The sequence below is a fragment of the Parasteatoda tepidariorum genome, chromosome 3, assembly GCF_982258835.1.
Source record: "Parasteatoda tepidariorum strain Cologne lab strain chromosome 3, Ptep-v5.0, whole genome shotgun sequence".
Classification (NCBI taxonomy): Eukaryota; Metazoa; Arthropoda; class Arachnida; order Araneae; family Theridiidae; genus Parasteatoda; species Parasteatoda tepidariorum.
Genome location: NC_141757.1, coordinates 12,543,492 through 12,565,076, shown reverse-complemented (window position 1 = coordinate 12,565,076; position 21,585 = coordinate 12,543,492). Strand labels below are relative to the sequence as shown.

Sequence of the window (21,585 nt, the reverse complement as noted above, 5' to 3'; positions counted from 1 at the left end):
TCCAATTCTCTTGCCGCTGATCTCACAGATCTTTTAGGATTGTCTAAAATGTCTGTCTGACATGCTCAACGTCAAAATCACTTGTGCAGGGACGTCCAGAACATTTCTTACTTGCGATACTTCCAGTTCCTAGAAAATTCTTTGCTGCTTTTGGATGGAGGATCATTTTGATAAATTCTTCTGCAATTTCCCTGTGCTTGCACTATCGATTTCATTTCTATGAATTACCATAAAATCTGTGTTTTCTCTTGTATGTATTCTCCTTAATATCCGTTCGAATAAAACATCACATAGAAAAGTAGTACATAGAACAAACACATCAAAAGTAAACATGACATTCCAATAGTTGCCAAAAACAAAAGAGAGAAAAATTCAATTAATAAGCAAACAATATTTAGAAAAGTACAGATATTTAGACTGGGAAATGAAATTATCTGAAATTAACCACACACGCAGACGATATTTACAAAAGTAAAGATATTCAAACCTGAAATGGAAAATATATGAATTATTCCATCAATAAATGCCATACGTTTGTTGGGAACAAATCTGCAGTTTTCATTATGATACCGTCAATCAAAGGTAATGTGGAAGGGTAGTAAAAGAAAAATACATTACTATACTGTTTGAAAGTATAATAAAATTTAAAAAAAAGTGAAGTGGAAATACAAATTTTTACTTGGAATTCGAAAACAGCTAAATTACGACCATTTTTTATTCAATAATTAAGTAGGATTATAATTAGCTGTATAGTTTCAAATCTCTTATTCCATTTGAAGAAAACTGGGGAAAACTTTGCTTGCTTTCTCTGCCATTTTTGAACAAAAATGACTGAGTCATTCTTGAAACTTAGTAGATGTAAAAGTTGGAAGGATTCTTTTCCCCCATGTTCAATCAAACGTAACAAAATTGCAGACTTAGATAAATCACGTACACCCAAAATCTTTTGTCACCCTCTCATTTTGCCGAATTTCATTTGAAGATCACAGAATTTATTAAAAATGTTTTAATTTGAAAGTATTTGTTTATATCCTTTCAAAAAAATCTCAACGTGTTCTACAATAGGTAAACCACAATTTAACAAGACGCTCCGAGAGTTTATGTTTAAGACCTGGTGAATCTGCCAACTGAAAGCCGAGAAACAACACTCTCTGCTCAGTAAAAAAATCAACTATTGTTTGTCCGATTCTCAATGCCGAAAAATTATGTGGAATGAATTATGTGGAGTGGTAGACTTATAATACCGACAAAGCAGAAATCTGCTATCTCGTGATCAAAAGTAGGGATCGACTTGTACACCAGGTGTATAAGACATTAATTATTTAAGGTACATTAATTTATATAACATTATACAACAACGTTAATTTATATAATGTAGAGTTAAGAAAAATATTAATTTATATAAACAAATATGAGGTGCTACATTAATTTATTTTGCCAAGTGTTCAAATTTCCCAGACCTGGGTAGAAGACAGTGCTAAGTAATAGTAGAGTTTTTCGATGCTAGAGGAGTCGGAAAAAATCCAAAATTCTTTTGTAATATCTGTTGGGAAATAGCCTACAAAAATCTCTCTTGGTACCATATTAAAATGGGGCAATAGTACAAAAGACCATGTGCATTTTCCAACTAATATTTGAGCACAACTCTAAAAAACCTTTCTTATGATAATTAATTAAAACATCAAGAGTGCAAATGCTAAAACAAAATCAGTTTAATTAAGTGGTAGGAAACTGGATTTATAGACTTCACCTATTGAAAGGCAAAGCGTAGTCTTTATTTGTAGAACTTTCTGAATTTTTTATTTTAATTAAAAGCGGTATGCTTATCTTGTTTTTCGATCGAGCATAGAAGAAAGATTCTTACAAGAAAGTTACCGTATATTCCGGCGTATAATGCGCACTTTTAATACAAAAAATAACATTGGAATTTGCGGGTGCGCTGTATACGCCGAATATAAAAATTTATAGATTAAAAAAATTTTAATATAGAAAAATACTTTTATTTTAAAGGAATAACATACCTTTACCTATATACTTTATTGATTTTTGTTATTACATAAATATAGTTCATTATATTCGCCTTCCGTTATTTCTTCAGGCACGTCATCACAATCTGTTTCGTCTTTATCATCTATGTTACCCTCATCCATAAATAAACAGTCATCTTCTGATCCGTCCAGATTATTTGAAATGCTGCATTTTTTTAATGATTTTCTAACCATCTCAGGCTTAATTTCATCCCATGCTTTTAATATCCATTCGGACACTGTTTCCAAACTTGTCTGACGCATATGTCCTCCTTTTGTAAAGGTTTTCTCGCCCTCCAACATCCAAGTGTTCCACAGTTTTTTTAAAATTGTCTTTAAATGGTTTGTTTAAGCAGACGTCCAATGGCTGAACTAATGGTGTCAATCCGCCCGGCCCTGTGGCAGAATTTTTTCTGGCTTTCTGCGACAAACCTAACTAGAACCAATATCTTTCTGCAAGATATTTTTATCGCTATAAATGTATGTGTAATGAATTTATAATGATAGATGAAAAAAATAAGTCTACATGCATAGAATAAAACTGTGTAGATTTTTTTTCTTAATTTCATAATACACTGAAGAGCCAAAAAAAACTGATATGCCTGCCTAATATCGTGTAGGGTACCCGCGAGTATGCAGAAGCGCCGCAACACGACGTGGCATGGATTCGATCAATATGTGAAGTAGTGTCTGGGGATTTTGGTAGCCAGCGAAAGTGTCCAAATTCAGAAGAGTGCCGCTGGCCACCAAAATCCCCAGACATGAACTTTATTGAACATATTTGGGATGCCTTCCAACGTGATGTTCAGAAGATATCCCCACCCCCTCTTACTCCCACTGGTTTATGGACAGCACTGCAGGATTCATGGTGTCAATTATCTCCAGCACTACTTCACACATTGATCGAATCCATGCCACGTCGTGTTGCGGCGCTTCTGCGTACTCGCGGGTACCCTACACGATATTAGGCAAGTATACCAGTTTTTTTGGCTCTTCAGTGTATAAGTTTACATTTCTTAATAAGTTTAAATTGTTTAAGTATAAATTTGCATAATCTTCGATAATAACGAAAAGTTATAAATGTATAGATCTGCAGACAAAAATGCTTACTAGAGCATAAATAAAGATTACCCAGAACCTGTAATAAGATAGAACTTATAGAAATAGCTAAGAATGGACAAAAAGATTAAATTTATAAAACAAGATAACTGAATTTGAAGTATCAGTTTAAAACAGTATCAAAATTAAATTAAACCAGTTTAAAACAGTATGATTTAATGTTTCATTATAGTAGTTATATCAGGTACAGAAACAAATCAGGTGAAAAAATTAATATTGAAGTTGAGTAATCAAAATAATAAAATAGAATTGACTATAACCAAATTCTAAAAGCAAAAAAATTAAAGCAATGTTTGTTTCAATTTTTTCTACATCTAATTAATTTTATCTAATTAATTATAGATTAATTAGATTCGATTAATATTGTACTGACTTATTGAAAGATTTTTTTTTTGAAAAAGGAGGTAAATAAAACTTTTTTCGTGATCAGATTAAGTTCAGAACGAAAAAAATGTACAGCGCTTGTGATTTCGCACTGTATTGTGTAAATATATAGCACTGATTCCACACGAAGTTTGCAGAAGCGGTTTCCGACTCAATATGCTCAAGTCTATTCAACATCTCGAAACGAAATAGTCTTTATCAGTACTGAAACATCGGTATTAGAGCCATACTCATTGGATGCGATTTTTTTCGCATGCGTATGGAAACCTGGTTGAAAGTGTTTCACCAGTAAATATTTTCCACCAATTTGGTTTTCATTCGCATGCCAAAAAATCGTAGATTGTGAGATATCTTTCAGGCTTTATTTCATTTATCGTTAGATTGTGAGTGTTTTTTTTTATCGACGATTTAATTTAAAGGATATAGGCATTTTATCTTTAAAAAATATATATATAGTAATTTTTTTTTCTTTTTACCTTCTAAAATTTCTTGATTTGTTGGAAATGCTGTCTCATCCTTACTATCGATATCGCTACAAGTAATAATATTTGATTCGAATCTAGAACGTTTTTCTTTTTTTTTTTCTTTATTAGTAACGTGGGAAGCTTCTTTTCCTGTCGCTTTCCAGAAAAAAATTCTCTGACATTGCTAGATGTTGTCAACTTCCATCTTATTTCTTTTTCGGAATGCCGCCTTGAAAAATCAGTTTTCAAATTTGTTTTAACTATTGTGGCTTCACAACTGCAACAAATAACCTTTTCGCTAGACGTGATTTTTTTAAGAAAAAGAATATTTTTACGCATGAAATTTTCCACATAAGTGCAAAAAATATAAAATGCTCTGTTCTCATAAAAAAACACAAAGCAAATTACTGCGCCAGCGATAGAGGCCGAAGTTGGCAAATTTCCAAAAATAGCTTAATAAAGGGGAAAAAAAATTCTCCCCTTTTTATCCAGTAACTGTTTGTGTTGGAGATTAACGGAGAATTACGAGCGCTTTCTCCTTCCGCTGTACTCTAGAAAAAAAAATATTTAAAACAATTCTGTAAGAAAAAAATTTTGCAGAACCATTATTGCTTCTGCAGAAATTTTTTGTTTCTGTAGAAAAAGTTTTTTTTTGTTGGTAAAACAGCTTCTGTTTCTGCAGAATTTTTTTTGAGAACTTTCGTTTGTGGAAAACCAAAAAATTTTATTTCCCAAATAAAAAAAATCTTTCTGCAAGAACTCAGTCGCTTTCTGCGACAATGTCGCTGTGTCGCCGTGTTTCTGCCACGGGGCCGCCCGGAATAACTGCTATATCGGTGTTACATTCTTTCAACAATTTTTTTTGTATTATCTGTAAGGTGGGACCTAAACATGTCCCACATTAAAAGGCTTTCCGGTTTTCTATAGGTACTAGACGAGATATTGCACAGGTACAATCCAAATTTTCGTGGGCGTTATACGAAGAGTATATCTTAAAATTTAAAAAAAGTTATTAGAAGTTACGGGTGCGCGTTATGCGCCGGAATATACGGTAAGTTTTTTTTATCTTATGATTTTAAAGTCTTAAATATTTAATCAACAAGTGTGTGTGTTGTATCAAGAAACATAGTATGTTAAAATCTGATCAAAATTTTTAGCACTATTTTGTTTCCATTTTGCTAATAGTGTAAGAAAGCATTAACATGTATTTTTAGAAATACATGTTAATGATTTCTTCCTTTTAAAAAATAAGTAAGTTATTCTTTATGTAAATGGAAGCAATCTACGAAAATCATTGAGTGAGAATCAAATTGTTATTCCCCTGATATTGTGTATGTTATATCTATACAATTATGCCTATCCTTCAAAAATTATGTGAATTAATGATAAGGCTCAATAAACTGTATTACTGAATTCAAAAAACATCTTTTAGAATTTTCATCTACTCAATCTTTCGAAAATCATTGAGTGAGAATCAAATTGTTATTCCCCTGATATTGTGTATGTTATATCTATACAATTATGCCTATCCTTCAAAAATTATGTGAATTAATGATAAGGCTCAATAAACTGTATTACTGAATTCAAAAAACATCTTTTAGAATTTTCATCTACTCAATCTTTCAACAATGTTAAAATTAAAAAAAAATATTGTCAATAGTTTATGAAATAATAATTCTATACTGTGGCTGTGCAAAAAAGCAAAATGTTTATTTTTCATATTGTTTTAGGATTATTTAGTTGCACACTCTATTAGGCAATTATGAATAATCTTACAAATATAATTTTTAATTCAAAAGTTTTTTTTTTTTTTTTTTTTTTTTTTTTTTTTTTTTTTTTAGTTTTAAAAGGTTGTTGAAAGCTTTGAATGATAAGAGATTGGTCACAATTGTTATTTTGCTTCAAGAAACGATATGCTTCATAAATTTCACAGATACAGTATATTACCGAATTTCATGAATTTGAGAGGTGTAACCTATGATCAAACTTTGATAAAATGAAAAACTCTCTGTGAACTGAAAATCTACGAAAGAAAGAAAGAAAAGAAATCTGCAAACAATTTATTAACAATCAACCCTTCACCCAATTTCAACCCTTTTGTCAACTTAATTTTAGCAAAAAATTTTTGAAAATTAAGAATTTTTTAAAATTTTATATGGATTACTATCCCAGCATATATTTCTTTAAATTTAACAGTTTTTTAACAATAAAACTAGTTATTGACTTACCTTTTACCTTATGTTTGGTTTTCGTTATATATCTAAAATCTAAGTCGATCAGAAAGTTAGAATGCTAATATTTAATAAATATTTTTATAAAAATCACACTTGTTAATTTTATCTTTGATGCTGACTGTCAAACTCTATTTTAACCATTCTATTTCAACATAGTTCTATTTTTTTTAAATATATAATGAGTAATACTGTAAAATTTTCCGAGATAATTACAAATTTTTTGCAACCAACGTTTGTATGTATTATGATATTTGCCCATGATTTGTTACGACTATAAATTTAACATTAATGTTAGGGTTTAACATTAAGATAGGGAAAAAATTTTGGAAAACTGTTTAATCATTTCCAAACGATTTTGTTATTATACAAGCAACTTTTTCATAAGTTACCTAAAACAATATATATCTATTTCAATGTATTTATGTAATGTTCTATAATTGAAATGTGTTAGTTCAATAACAATGATTAAAACATAATTATTACTTATTATTTTAGGGTATGATTTCCAAAATATTGAGGAACAAATACGTGCATACCATCAGTCATAAGACATGTCTCAAGTTCGCTAAATGGTATTTCAAATATAGAGAAAGAACTGCAGGTAATTTCATCATCTTGATTTATTATCAAATTAAATATGGCTCTTTTATATAGTAAACTGCTTTTATATTGTTATCTAAACTAACACAGAAAAACAAGCTTTTTGTCTATCACTAATATTGTTCTACAAGATACTTTTAATAATAACAAACATATTTGTTACTAATTTAAAATAACAAAAGCTCTGTGTTTACAAAAGAATAAACTATATAATTTTTTATCTAATATGATATTGGTGATATTCTCGCATTTTACAGCTTCTATAATATGACCATTCGTTTCTTTATTCAGTTTCTTTTACTTATACAGAGCATTGATTATACCCTATAATTGTTTGTAAAATCTTAATGGCTAATAAGTTTGACCTCAAATGTGCTAATTAATTAGTTTTAACAAGTATGAGAAAGAAAACTTCGACACTAAAAAATATGCATCTTCTCTGACTGAATATTACTTTTTACTGGTGGATTCTAATTTTTCTCTTTAAAAATATGGGGTTAGTACCTGCAAATCGAAAAATATGGTTTTAGTAGTTAAGTTAAATAAGCTGCCATACGTTCTGCCTCAATAATAATAATTTCACTTGTGACTTTCTTGTTAATTCATGTTGTTATCAATGAATGTAAAAGTTGACCACCTATTTTTTTTTCCACGGTAATTTAGGAGGGGAAAAAGTCAATTAATGGACTAAAGAAATATAATGTATTCAATTGAAGCTAAATTTCGAAAAATTTTTTTTATATGTTGCAATGCTTTTATATAATGCAAATGAATTTTACATAAAATACATCTAGAGATTTAAAGAATTCATTTTTCTAGAAGATTTAATAAATTAAAACCTTTGTAGAAAACTAATGAGGCTGAATGTTTTAAGTAAGGCCTGAATTTAGATGATATATGCATTTTTTTGAATTTCTCTTTTTGTATTTTTTAGATTTTAAGATTTTTTTTTTTTTTTTTTTTTTTGTGCATTTTAGAGTATTTTTACATTCTTGGAATATATCTTTTTCCATTTATTATTATGTTTGAGTACCAATATGTTTTCTTTTTTTATTATTTTTTTCATAAACATTTATTTCAAAATTTGTTGTTATATAATTAATGGGGCATTACTTACATTTTTATGGGCTTTTGGAGATTTTTCAGGTTATCCAAATCCTGGCTCTAGTTGTAAGGAACTTATTGCATTACTTTAGCACTTAATTGACAATCATTTTGAAAATTAAATTTACTGTGTACTGTAATAAAACAAGTTATCGGAAATTAAACACATATATTTTGATTAATGTAATGTAGAGGTGTGCAACTTGAAGCCCTTACATGGTCGATGTCCATAAATATAACTTGCAAAAAAAAATTTAATAGCTTTTTTTAAAAACATGCTGACAAAATCATTTTTTTCAACATTTTAATTTTTTTAAGGAATATTTTGAAAATCCCACCAAAAAATTTTAAGCATGAATTTTGTAACAAATTGTATGCCCTTTACCTGAAACGTTTTTTCCTCAATAATCAAGTACATTATTATTAGTGACACTTCCATTAATAGTTTATGATATTCTTCTGTTTTTCTCCTCTTCTAATCAAAAAATTTTTGTATTTTGCGTTAGTTGCCAGAACTATTATAAAGGAACTTATTTACATCATTGTTAATATATAAATATAATATTTATGTGATATTTCCTTGTACAGGAATATAAAAAAAAATCAACATTACAGTGGTGGCAGAATTGCGGTGACACGGCAACACTGTTGCAGAGCATTACATAGTTTTTACAGAAAGATTTTTCATTAGGGATGGTGAAAATTTAGGCTTTACAGGGTGCGTAGCATTTTTAAAAAGTGCTTAAAGGTGCTTACTTTCATTTTTTAAAAGACCTAAAAGGTGCTTTTAAATAGAGCTTAATTTTCCCTTTTTCTGAAATGTGATATTTTGCTTTACCCTGTTGATTTTTGCGACAAATTATGCAAAATACATTGCCCTATTCAACGTTTTCACAATTAATTCAACCTTAATCTATTTCGGCATACCACTGGTCTGCAGTGTATGAAAACACCATTTGTTTTACATGCTTGATGTGATACTTGCAGGTCCGCACTTGCCTATACTGAGCTGGTTTCAGTGGTAAAGAATTGAATTCTCGTGTGCAACCCTGCGGCATTTTGCAAGAGATTCTCAATTTCAGACTTCATTTTCCATCCTTTGTAATAGAACCAAAAAATTTCTCGAATTTTTGCTGATTACGGGGACCAACTAAACATTGTCAATTTTCTCTCTCAATAGAGAGAGAAAATTGATTCAATTCCAGCGATCGAAAACTTCCTTTCTCTTATTAATTTAATCGTTTGTATTGCGCCATCGTGTTCGTCACTGTAAATAAAACCTTATGCAACCATCAATTCTCGAAAACTTGCTAACCTGTCGAATTATGAAATCGCTACTTTATTTTATAAATGCAACATGGTGCATAGCATTTTTAAAAAGTACTTAAAAGTGCTTATTTTTGTTTTTTAAAAACCCTTAAAGGTGCTTTTAAAATGTGCTAAATTTTCCCTTTTCGAAAATGAGATTTTTTTTCCTAAACTTGTCTATTTTCATCCTGTAATATGCAATAGCGTGCTTTTCAAATTGTTCTATTCAAAATTTTCACAATTCATTCAACCACAATCCATTTCAGCGTACCGTCGGTTCATAGTGTATGAAAGTGCCAATAATTTTACAAGTTTGATGAAATACTTGGAAGTTTGCATGTGCGTCTACTGAATTTGTTTGGTCAGATTATTGCACTCTTATGTGAAACTCTGCTGCATTTTTCAAGATATTCTCAATTTCAGGCTTCATTTTCCACCCTCTGACATTGAACCGAATAATTTCTCAGGCATTTTATAATGGCTAATCAAGAAAATATAAACTGGTTATTATATCATTATCATGTAAAGTCTTTGAAAATTATTTTGAATTTTGTTAATGTATATTGTGCTTAAAAATATATTTTTTGAGTGCCTAAAATGTACTTTAAAAGTGCTTAAGCTTATTTTTTTGTGTGGAAGATTTGGCTACATTATCCTGACCAATAATTTTATTATGTAGTGTTGTAATAGAATCTTTTTTTGTTTCTAGATTTGCACCGTCTTGGTAGTTCTCAAGATAGCTACAGAAGTTATCACTTGGGTGACGTAGAAATCTCGAGTGATGCAACATTAGAAGATCTCAAAACTAAAGTTCTTACGCTTGAACCATTAGCGGTATATGTATAATATATGTATGTATAATATATGTATAATAACCATCATTGAACAGTTAACCCAATTTTTGGGTTTATGACTACTAATACTCAACTCTGTAGCCTTGTAGTTTTTAACCCAATCCAGAAGGCAAGAAAGCTCCTGGATCAAGTATTGGGAGAAATTTTGCCTTTGTGAAGGACTTTCTGATGCTAAGGTTGGTATGGGGGTTTTGCTGTTGGATTGTGGGACTGAAAACGTGCTGTGTGCGATTGCATATACAATGGTTACTGAATTTTCATTAAAAAAGGAAAAAATATGTTTATGTTTTGCATTTTTTCTCTCCAAAAGAATTCATAAGGGAAGCGGTTGAATTTGAGCTGCAATTTTTCCCTCAAACATTGAATATTATGTATATCAAATAATTTAATTTCAAATTGTGCATGTTTGATTGTACAACATTTAAATTTTTTTTGTTTTTGATTTGTTATTTAAAGGAGATTTAATTTGTCAAAGATGTTTAATTTTATAAATAGAATACAAAATATTATCCAAATGACTATGATAGGTATAATTAGTTATTATATTACAAATGATATATATATATAAACAAATTGAAATTTTAATATTGTGCAAAATTTTTCTGAAAGAAGTTTCAATAATCTTTGCTGGTTGTTAGAATTTTTTATTTACCAAGTGTTTTTACGGCATACTTTGTTTTAAAATGAATGAAAATAAACTATTTTGTATTTTAAGATAGGAAATTAAAAATACATTCCCAGAACTTAGCAGCTAAAATATTACATAAAGAAGAAGACTTAATGTAAGTATATTTCTTACTGTCCTTTCCTTACAAAGTTGGATCCTTGATTGCAAATGTTATTCTTTCTTTTTATCAGGCCGTCAGCAATCGTATTAAATCTGTGCCAACGTTTACCTGATTCAAAGTCCTATACTGAGCTGATAGAAATGGTTTGGGATGCTAGCAAATCTTCTAGTCCTAAACATCTAAAAAAAAAAGTATTGCCAAGTATTTTCAAGTTCCTATCGAAAGGATTGTGATAGCCAAGCATTTTCCCGATAAATATCGGTGGCTTATCATCGATGATAGCACCACAGCGGTAATATTTATTTTGGGTTTCTATAACATGTGATGTGAAGACCATGCAATTTCTTAGAGCGTTGAAATATATTTAACGTACCAACAGTTTCCATGCTTGAAGAAGAACCATGGTGGTTCCGACAAACGTGTTTCAATTTCTTAGCAGAACTTGTGGTTTGCTTCGATCCACAAATTCAACAAAACTGTGACATAATTTCAAAGTCCAGTACTTTTCCAGTATCTATCGACAGACAACCAACACAGTCATTCAAAGATGAAAAGCCACGTTTTTGCCACGTTCCATCCACGCTAACACCGCAGTTGATTACTTTTTGCTGTGATGTTCCTTTCATAAATTTCACCTCTGAAGCAGCTTCATTCATAGATGACTGTACAACTGAGGTTGCAGCCTTTAAAATCAGGTGCTCTTGGTTCCTAAAAGTCATTTTAGAAAGGAAGGGTAAATCCAGCACAGCGAAAAAATTTTTGCCTGCAGTAAATCCTTTCCCTATCAGTCTGAGAGCAAAGACAGTTATAGAATTTATTTGATTTAAATTTTTCACCTTTTTTGTTGAACTAAATCCTTTTAGAAATGAGCAGTTCTGGCACCTTAGAGAAAAGTTGCTACACAGACCAAATCTCGAATCTTCTGTCAAGGTTAGTTCTGTTTTTAAACAGTTTGGGCAACACAGCAATGCAAAGACTGATATGAGAGTCTTCAAATCGAAAATTCGATTACCAAATAGTTCACCAGTTGAAGCAGATGGTTTTTTAGCTTCAAAATCTGTCAAATCAGCTGAAAGTTTAGAACAGCTAGCAGTTCTCACTTCAACATGACAGGTGTCAACATTAGGTTGATTGTCTTTCACAGAATATCTATTGCCCGTGAATTTTCGTTTTTTAGAACGATAATTCTTTTTGTGGCCCATTTTTAAACAATAATGATTAATAAAACGGATTATAATCACAAAAAATAGTTTATAAAATGGAGAAATAGAAGTAATACCGAAAATCAGAAAGAACATAAACAAATGCAAATTTTACAGTGTTGTTGCCGTTCACTTTGGACGTGTTTGTATTCCTGAGATCTTGAGGGCCTCAATTTAGAGTTTAAACCCGTTGCCGAATTCATAGTTCGTAATGTCACAAAAAGTTTAATCGGTTCAGTTGTTTTGGAATCAAAGCAAATTTGGGTGCTTCAGAGAAAGGAGAGTCAACTATACTCACTAAAAAATTTAAACCGATTTTGTTTTTGAATAGATTAGAAAGTCGCTTGATTTTAATATATTGATGAAACTTATCAGTTAAAAAAGTTTGGTGTTCTCTATAATAAGTATGAAATTTTTCTTCAAACTATCAAGCTAATTTTTAAATCTAAGATGGACACTTATATTTCTTTTAGAATATAATTACCAGTGTGACGCTCGCAACAATTTCACTTTCAAAAGGTGTGATGTAATGTAAAGTTCACGTCAAATATTTTAGTGGTAAATTTCATGCTTTGCTTCAATATATATATATATATATATATATATATATATATATATATATATATATATATATATATATATATATATATATATATATATATTATCATAATGAATCCTCGAATCATTTTGAATTAAGAATACTACTGTAAAATTAATGATTTGACTGTAATATGCTTAAAAAAAATCATTGTCAGCTAAGTTATTCATGCTCAATTAATAATTATATTATTCAAAATGTAACAGTTATTAAAAAATAACCTGCTTGAAGATTTATAGAATGTAGAATAACCATTTCTCCTATTTTTCATAAGAACATAAAAAATTGGCCCTATAATTAGACGTTTTAAATTGGTGCTCCTCTTATTTTAGCTGATTTTTACGTTCTTACAGGAAACTGGAAATTTATTTAAAAGTGAGGTTTTCAAAAAGAAATCGAAGAAATAATAAGAATTTATGGGCAGTAAAAGCTCCAAAGTTCAGTGCTCAATCCTAGGGACATCTTATTTTACACACAGTTATCCCAATTTATTCAATTTAGTAACTATCAAAAAATGTTAAGTTATGTTTTTTGTTTTTGAGTTATTGAAAGAAAAAAAAACGTGTTATATTTTGCTTGAAAGAATGTAATTTTTTTAATTCTCCATAAAATTTAAATCTGTATTGTTTATTATTTTTATTTAGTCATTCAATATTGTTTACTTTTAGGCATACTAAAATTTTTTAGTAATCTAATTCGCAATTTTATTAATCATTAGTAGATTAAATAATGAAAAATTATATTTTGTATCTAGCCATCATAACATTTTTGGATAAATAAGTTTTATAATGTACTATAATTTTTCAATTCGTATAATCATTTTTCATGATATATGTAAACAAAATTTTCAAGAACTAACATTATGGAACTTTTGATGGATCTTCTGACTTTATTGTTGCAATTATATTTTTTAGATTTTAAAATTTTTAGTTTATCAGATCAGCTATTTGCTGCAGATGCTAGTTTCTATAAAAATTTATTTTTAAAAGTGTTCTTGTTTTAATAAAAAAGATGAAGTATGTATTTAGTAACATTAAAGAATATTGAAATTTTTGACAAGTTTTCATATAGGATTCTTTTACTTTACGCATTGTAAAAATAACTTGCAGTAAAAGGCACTGCAATTATAAATTTATGAGGTATCAGAAGGTATTTAAATTTTGCTATTAAATAATACTATAAAAAATTATATTTAGCTTTTTTGTTTGGTTGCATTATTTTTTGATTATTTTATTTCAATAACATTTTTTTCCCTGTCACATAGTACTATACATAATTTTTAATATCTCTGAAATGTTTTATCCGAACTTCAATCTCTATTACATTTCATTTTTAATAAACTAGGAAGAACTAGAACTTGTCAAGAGGCGCCAAAGCTAGCGGCCACAATAGTCCAGACCTTTGATGTTATCTGAAGATCCATGGACATGAAAACAACAACAACAGAACTAGAACTTAACTAGGTTATTATTATTTTACACAGAATTAAACATATCATTTTTTTCAATGATGTATTTTTTTTCATGGCATACTCAGAAATAACTGAAGTATTCTATTTGTTACATAGGCAAGCAAGGTATAAACAATTGATTTACGCACATTTTTATCTTGTCCTATGTTTAAGACTTTTTATTTTTTAAAGAAAAGTTTTTTTCGTAATGATGATCCTTTTTATTCATATATTTTTGATAAAGCATAATAATTTTTTTTTTTTTAAATCTGAATTGGAGATGCTTACATTTCTTTTCTTAAAAAAAGTTTTTTAAAATATCATTCTATTACTTAAGAATTTATAATGATTTTTATATTGAGAAATTTTAAAAATTTAGCCTATTTATTTTATTAGAGCATACTTTTTTCATAATTTTTTTGTTACTTAGTTATTTTCTTAAAAAATTTTAATTCTATAAGTAAACAAGCTCTCCTATATTTTAATATTTGTTCGATTTAATGCTTCCTTTTAATAGAGTGAATATTTAAATTCTATATTTTTCTTTTAATTGAGTAGTTTCATTCATTTTTACGATAAAATATTTTTGTTTATATAACAAGGCTTAATTTATTTTTAGAGAGAAGTATATGGAACACAGTAAAAGACGTCCAGCAACTTAATTCCATACATTTCCCCACGGAAAGGCATTGCCACACGTTTCGGAAACAAGAATTGAGACCTAATCTTTTACAATTAAGTTTACTCTAGTTTGATTTTTCGTAAGAAAATGATTTTAATTTTATGTCAAAGAATGTGAATTACTTCTTTTTTGTAAATAATGCTTTTATTTTACAAACCTACTTATAGCTAGCAATAAAATATTTTTTTTCTAAGATCATAAATTAAGTTTTATGTATTTTATTTTAAATTTGTATTCTTTGTAGTCTATAAATGCTTCCTAAGTCCCCCATTTTAATTTTAGCATTTCTTACCTTCAGTCACCATATTTTTTCCGAAATGAAATTAATTAATAAGAAATTTTGCATACTTTGTCCTATTTTATTTGAATGATTCTATGTTTTCTTTAACCCTATATTATATTTTTATTGACGAATGTAAGCTACTCAAAATATTCACTCGAACCAACTTTCAAAATTTGTAATTCTGCAATATCATTTCATGATGTTGCTTATCATTAAATTTCCATTGTTCACTTGTGTTGGGATTAGCCTTTTCACCAGAAAATTTATTCTTGGGAGCATTGATAGCTCAATTTAAGATAAAAAAACTAATTTACTTTAATTTCATGATTTACTTCCAGTTCTAAAGCATCATTTCCAAAATCACATTAAATTTTGATTTAGAAAATATATTTTCAACTTATAAATTGCAATATTAAAAAGAAATAATCTTAACACGATCTCAGACGTGCCAACTCTCCCGCATTTTGAGTTATTCTCCCGCCCTCCGGAATTGATTAAAAAAACTCCCGAATTTTACTGCAATCGACGGCCAAACTCAAAATTACCTCATTTTTCCGCGATTGCGGAAGTTTTGTTTTTCTTTCAGGGTGAATTCTATCCCCTCTTATCGAACTACCATCTGCCTGAGGCGTAGCTGCACGTGCTTTATTTTCCCCTCCTCTTCAACGTTACCCCTCTTTAACACTCCTACTTCGCCCGCCCCCTTACACTGGGATTCGTAGGAATCTTCGTGTGGAGTTGAATGCGATGACGTCACATGACGATATCGAGTGACGTCCGTACAGGAGTGGGGAAACTTGTACTCTCGATTGTTATAATTGATATTGTATCTTTCTGTTTTTATAGTTTTCAATTCGTTTTTTACCACGGTTGGCAACAAACTTGTAAACTAGCAACGTGATATCCATTATTCGCTTAGTCTTCGTATATTAAATTTTTTTTTTCAAGGATGTCTAAGTAGAAACGGAAGTATGCAACCAATTTCAAAAAATCATGTGCCAATGACTTTAGCAAGACTTAATTGCGAAGAGCTAAATCTGCAACTCTTTTTTTATGCATACAGTAGAGAACCATTTATGCGGTATCCAGATAATCCGGGAAAAAGTTTCGCTCGTTTCTCCCGCCATTTTGAACTAAAACGATATGAAAAAAAAAGTGGAAATTGGATTCATCCTTGAAGGTGAGTAGAGGAAAATGTGACAAAGGGGAGAATTCCCCCCCCCCCCGTTTACCCAGAGAAACGTCATTTCTTCCGCGACCTTGAAGATTTTAGATCTTTATTTTCTCCTTTAGGCCGTCAATCGAACTCAGAGGAGTGGCATGCTGATTTCGTGTTCTGTTTGATTTACGAGGGGGTGGGGAAAATGCATTGCACATGCATATCAGTAAACAGAAGATGAAAGAGAAAAATATATTTATCTATTTGACATTGATTTTGAATAAATTCTGATTCTTTGGAAGTGCGGTACCATTCGCATGTTTTTCTTGATGTGGAATCGCACCTGCTTTAATTTAAAGTAGTGTTTTTATAAAAAAAAAATAAATAAAAGGAAAATTATTTATTAATTTAAACATACAATTAATTTATGAAGTAGATTGCAGTTTTGTTTTTCTGATTCCACTATGTTTGATTTTTTTTCTTCCTTTTCCTGATAAATTTCGCACTCAATAAATTATTTTTATTCCTAAATTTTATCATTAGGTTTTTTTTTTATTTTTTATAAATTCCATTGATCTTGCCTTGTTCCAGGTTTTAATATTTATGCTAGTGCCGTTTTTTAACTATCGTTTTGGTTCGATAATTTTCAAGTGTTGTTTTTATTTAGATTAATGTTTTCCTTTTAAGCTTGTTTTTCTTGTCTAAACTTGCAAATTTTTTTATTCTTTTAAATGTTATTTTTCTACAATTTTTTTCCTTTTTCGATTTAGGAGTGCTCTTCTTTTTTCTCTAACTTTAAAATGTATTTACACTTTTTCCTTGTTATTTGGGCTCGATAAAACATCGATTAACGACACTTTTTGGTCGATCCAGAAAATCGGGAAATTAAGACATCCGGGATGGCGATGGTCCCGAGCATCCCGGATAATTGATTCTCTATTGTACAGACATTAGTATTATTATACATTAGTATTGAATTGGTTTTTTAAAATAAAATAGTTCTTCAATTTGTTTATTTTTTAAAAGTTTTTGTTCATTTTTATTACAGTGTTAAGGGTTTTTGAATAATGTTTTATTAAGGAAATGGTATTTATTTTTTAAATAAAGAGTATCTACCTAATATAAATTTGTTTGTAAATCTGTGTTTAATTATTTTATTTCTATTTAATATTTTTCCACAATTTGTGCTCTATTAGTGTGTAAAATTTCTTGCATTCTTATATTTAATAAATTTTTTACTTAAAATTCCTTAGAAGTGTCAAATATTGCATACCGTGCACCTTTTTTTATCCCTCCTGAAATCTCCTGAATTCTTGTTAAGGAAACTCCTGAATGTTAATTTTGCTAGGTTGGCACGTCTGACGATCTTAAAAAAGTTGTTATAAAGTAAGTTCAGATTTTCCTTTTTTTTTTAATAATTCAGCTACCCTGTAATGAAATAAGTGCCTTATCAGATTGCTTGGACTGCTTTTAAATGTGATAATCTTGTTTTTTTAAAAATAAAAAAATGGTTCTTTACAAGTGTATAGGGTGTTCAAAAAAATAGGAATTCCTTACTCAAGATGGATGGTCTGTGTAAAGGTAGACCATAAGAAATATTTAGGGACAATGACTGATAGACCACAAGGTCTAATAGAGATTATAGGCGGAGCTTGCGGAGACAACCTTGTCTGTCGTGAATTAGTCTTGTCTGAGTATTGAAATAATTCCTGGAGTTTTTTTTTTTTTTTTTTTGGAGTTATTGAAATAATTCTGCTTAAATATGTGCAGCAAGATTTATTTTCTCATTTAAAAATGAGCTGAAAATTTGTGATTTGTTTATTTTATTCAGCTTATTTAGTATGTTACCTACCTAATGTATTTCTTATCTTTCATGAAATAAATGCTTAGAAAGACACTATTTGTTCTTTATTTTTTTAAAATTGTGTCATCAATTTTGCTGTCTAATTTTGTTTGTGTGTTCACATAATCAAATTGTAATTAATTTCTAATAAACTAATATTTTGAATACATCATATGGCAAGTTTTTTCTTTAGAAATGACTATAAACTATGCCTTTTGAACTACCATTTAATCTAAAATCTTTAACAGCCATATAAAAGTTTCATACATCAAAGAAAAAAGAGAAAGAGATTCTAAATTGGAAAAATAATCTTCATAATCAGGGCAAAGGTGGTGTATTCATAATTCTGAAGATCATTTAAATTCAAACATTGACATGTATTTAAAGTTAGTCTACAAAAGGTTCTATAATTGTCATTAAATAACCTTTTTAGGTAGTATTTATTTTGGAGAAAAAAATCACTTATAAACTTTTCACATTTGATGTGTTTGACGCAGCAAGTAACTCCATTTATTGGTAGCATTTAAATTAATTTTATGTAAATACTTTTTCATATATTATTAGTGGCCTATTCATAACCACACTCCCTTATTTTTTTATGCACATTAATTGCCATTTCAAAAGTGATATCTTGGCAAGAAAACAGACAGCGATGCAAAAATATACATTTTGTTACATTTATTTACTAAGCGTTTTTCGTCTTCCAAGTATTTAAATGTGTATACAAAATAATCTGTTTGATCAAAATAGATTTTAAAACTAATAGTTTTAAATTTAGAAAACTGAATTTTAAATTGAAATCACAAAACAGCAGACTAAATTAGTCCAATTATAAATTCTTAAAGTCTATACGCATATACAGTGGGCCAAAAAACTACATTTTTGTAGTTAATTACTACTATTAGTGATTTCTTTCCTATCTTTAGAAGACCAACTTTGTTGGAAAATTGTTTTGAATAAGGAATTTAAAGAACTGAAATATTTATTCATGTTTACATGAGTGAATTTGTAATGCTAAACCAGTTTTAACAAATTATTTTTTTTAACCTTCAGCTTTATGTTTTTCTTAGCAGTAAATATTTTAAAAACACTAGAAAATCATAAATTATTTTGTTAGATGTTTAATGCTCTTTTATTTACTCTGAAAATTAAAGTGCATCAAAAATTACAGAGTATATATATTTATTCCCTTCTACTGAACTAACATCAATGTTTCATAAGGGCACATTCATACTTGAAGGTGTGGTTGAAGTGACAAATTAGCTATTATGCATATTGGTTTGTTTAAATATTAGCACAGTATAATCCCGATATCTCAAAATTGAAGGGACACTAAAAATTTTGAGATAAGCTCATAACTAAATAAGTTCCAAAAAGTAGAAAAATATTTTCTAAAATATTACTCTAAAAAGTCATGAAACAAAATAATAACTGCTAATAAATATGTATGTAATGAATGATAGTTACCTATAAGTCTAAACACAACAATGATAATTAGACAAAATTGATTGTTCATTAAATGAAAAAGATTTTTTATTTTTAAAAAAATTTGACATAATGAGGATTTGAGAAGAAACTTCAACATAGGAATTCAAATTAGCATTAGGTGGATGTATAATGTCAAGGAGAAAAATATTTTTTTGACATAACAAGGTTTTCGACAAATTGAGAGTATACTGTAATACACAATTCTCATTGCATCGATTGACGGGCCTAAAAACATTTGTACCAATCAGCAGATTTAGATGAAATGAAAAGCTTTCTGCAAGCAATTTATTGACTCTTACTACCAGTGGTGTAGTTTTAATGTCTGTTTATTTCGGGGGGGGGGGGAGAGGAGGGGGGTTATTTCCTATATTCTTTTGACACACACACACATATATAAATGTCCATTATATTGAAATTAATAATGAAAACTTTTTTTATCAACATCTAACAGACCATGCATTAGTTTGTTAATCATGTGATGTGTAATTTTGGAGGGTGTTCCGTCACTTAAAACTGTGCCACTGCTTGCAACTAGTTTCCACCCATTAATCACTTTTTAATTTTGATGAAATTTCTCCAAAAAAATCACTGATTCTTTCAAAAGTGTTTTGACTTTTTTAAAACTATGTTAGTTGTAATACATACCATCACTTTTTTCTTTAAATTTAAGGAAATTAATTATTTTAGGAACATATAAAACTAGTTATTGACTTACCAAATTTTCCATTATTGTGGCCAATTTCTCTAAAATTCTTTGCAGAATAGAATATAAAAATTTTGACCATTTATTTATATCTAAATTGTATAGTTTTTACTATACATTGTATATATATATACAATGAATACTCAAAATGCATATAATTTTCCTATTTTTGAGCCTACTCTAAAATTCAGTACACATATTGTAAGACTTAAATTTATAAAAGTGAGTAATATTAAAGAAGTCTGTGATGGTGACAAGTTTTCTGCAAACAGTGTATACAATATGCATATCTGCCAATCAGAATCAAAAAAATTAGTTGTGTTTGAACTTTGCTTCCCCACTAACATTAAAAATACACTATTCAAAGGAGTTAAGAGAGCAAGTATATAAAATTAATATTTCATGTGGTCCTTTAATTTTTGTGAACAGTGTATTTGTCATAAGTCGATACAAACTATTTTTTTTAAACCACTTTACTTTTTCTTAAAAAAAAGTGGCACATGACACTACAAATAAGTAGGAAAAAAAAGGAGCAAGTTCATTACTTTCAATGCTTGGAGACTACTACTATTAACTATTATACATGCACTGGAATTATAGGTTTTTTTCCACATTACAGTAAAACCACGTAGGAAAAAAATAGATTTATGTCAACCCTAGTAGAAAAAATTAAAAAACTCTTTAAAAAAGAAATATCAAATATTTAAACAGATTATAATTGCAGACTAAATGATAGAATTAATTTCTAACAATTCCTAAATAAGTGAAAACTAAAAAAAAAAACAATTTGAAAAAAATAATCTCATGAATTTTAAAAATTCTGGTAAAGGAATATAAGAAACTATAATATATGTCTAAAACTATATAAACGTATTATATATAACTGTTAGAATATATTAAACTTTCATTATTACATTTAAATTAACAGAAAATATTTATTTTAGATTTAAAGATATAATGAAAACATTTTAGATTATTGGAAATGTTTTCAGATTCAATAACTATTTTTATAATAATGAACAGAACATATTTTCATACAATGCTGAAACATGTAAAGAAATTTTCATTTAAAATTTTATCCCTACTTATATGTGATATTATAGGTAATTTTTAACCTGTTCATCACCTGTAATACTCACTGAATACAGATAATCAACAACATGTGAAAATAAATTTTTTTTTAAGGCTACTGAAAATTCCATCAAGTTAACTTGTAATTTAGCTTTGTAAAGTGAGTTACAAAGTTTTCATACCACGATAAATGAAATAAAAATATTTTTAGCAGATTCGAATAC

General features: G+C 28.8%; 1 protein-coding gene across 9 annotated transcripts in view; it reads left to right on the top strand.

Moving 5' to 3' along the window:
• Positions 1-18,153, top strand: part of LOC110282867 (uncharacterized) — a 34,729-nt gene extending 16,576 nt beyond the window's left edge. For 7 of the 9 annotated variants that reach the window (XM_087158820.1, XM_087158819.1, XM_087158816.1 and 4 more), the window contains 4 exons: positions 6,724-6,829; positions 9,950-12,642; positions 14,027-14,145; positions 14,752-18,153. The gene's annotated coding sequence lies outside the window, so the exon portion shown is untranslated. The remainder of the gene's footprint in view (positions 1-6,723; positions 6,830-9,949; positions 12,643-14,026; positions 14,146-14,751) is intronic. The other 2 variants (XM_087158817.1, XM_087158818.1) reach the window with 2 other exon arrangements.
• Positions 18,154-21,585: the final 3,432 nt, after the last annotated feature.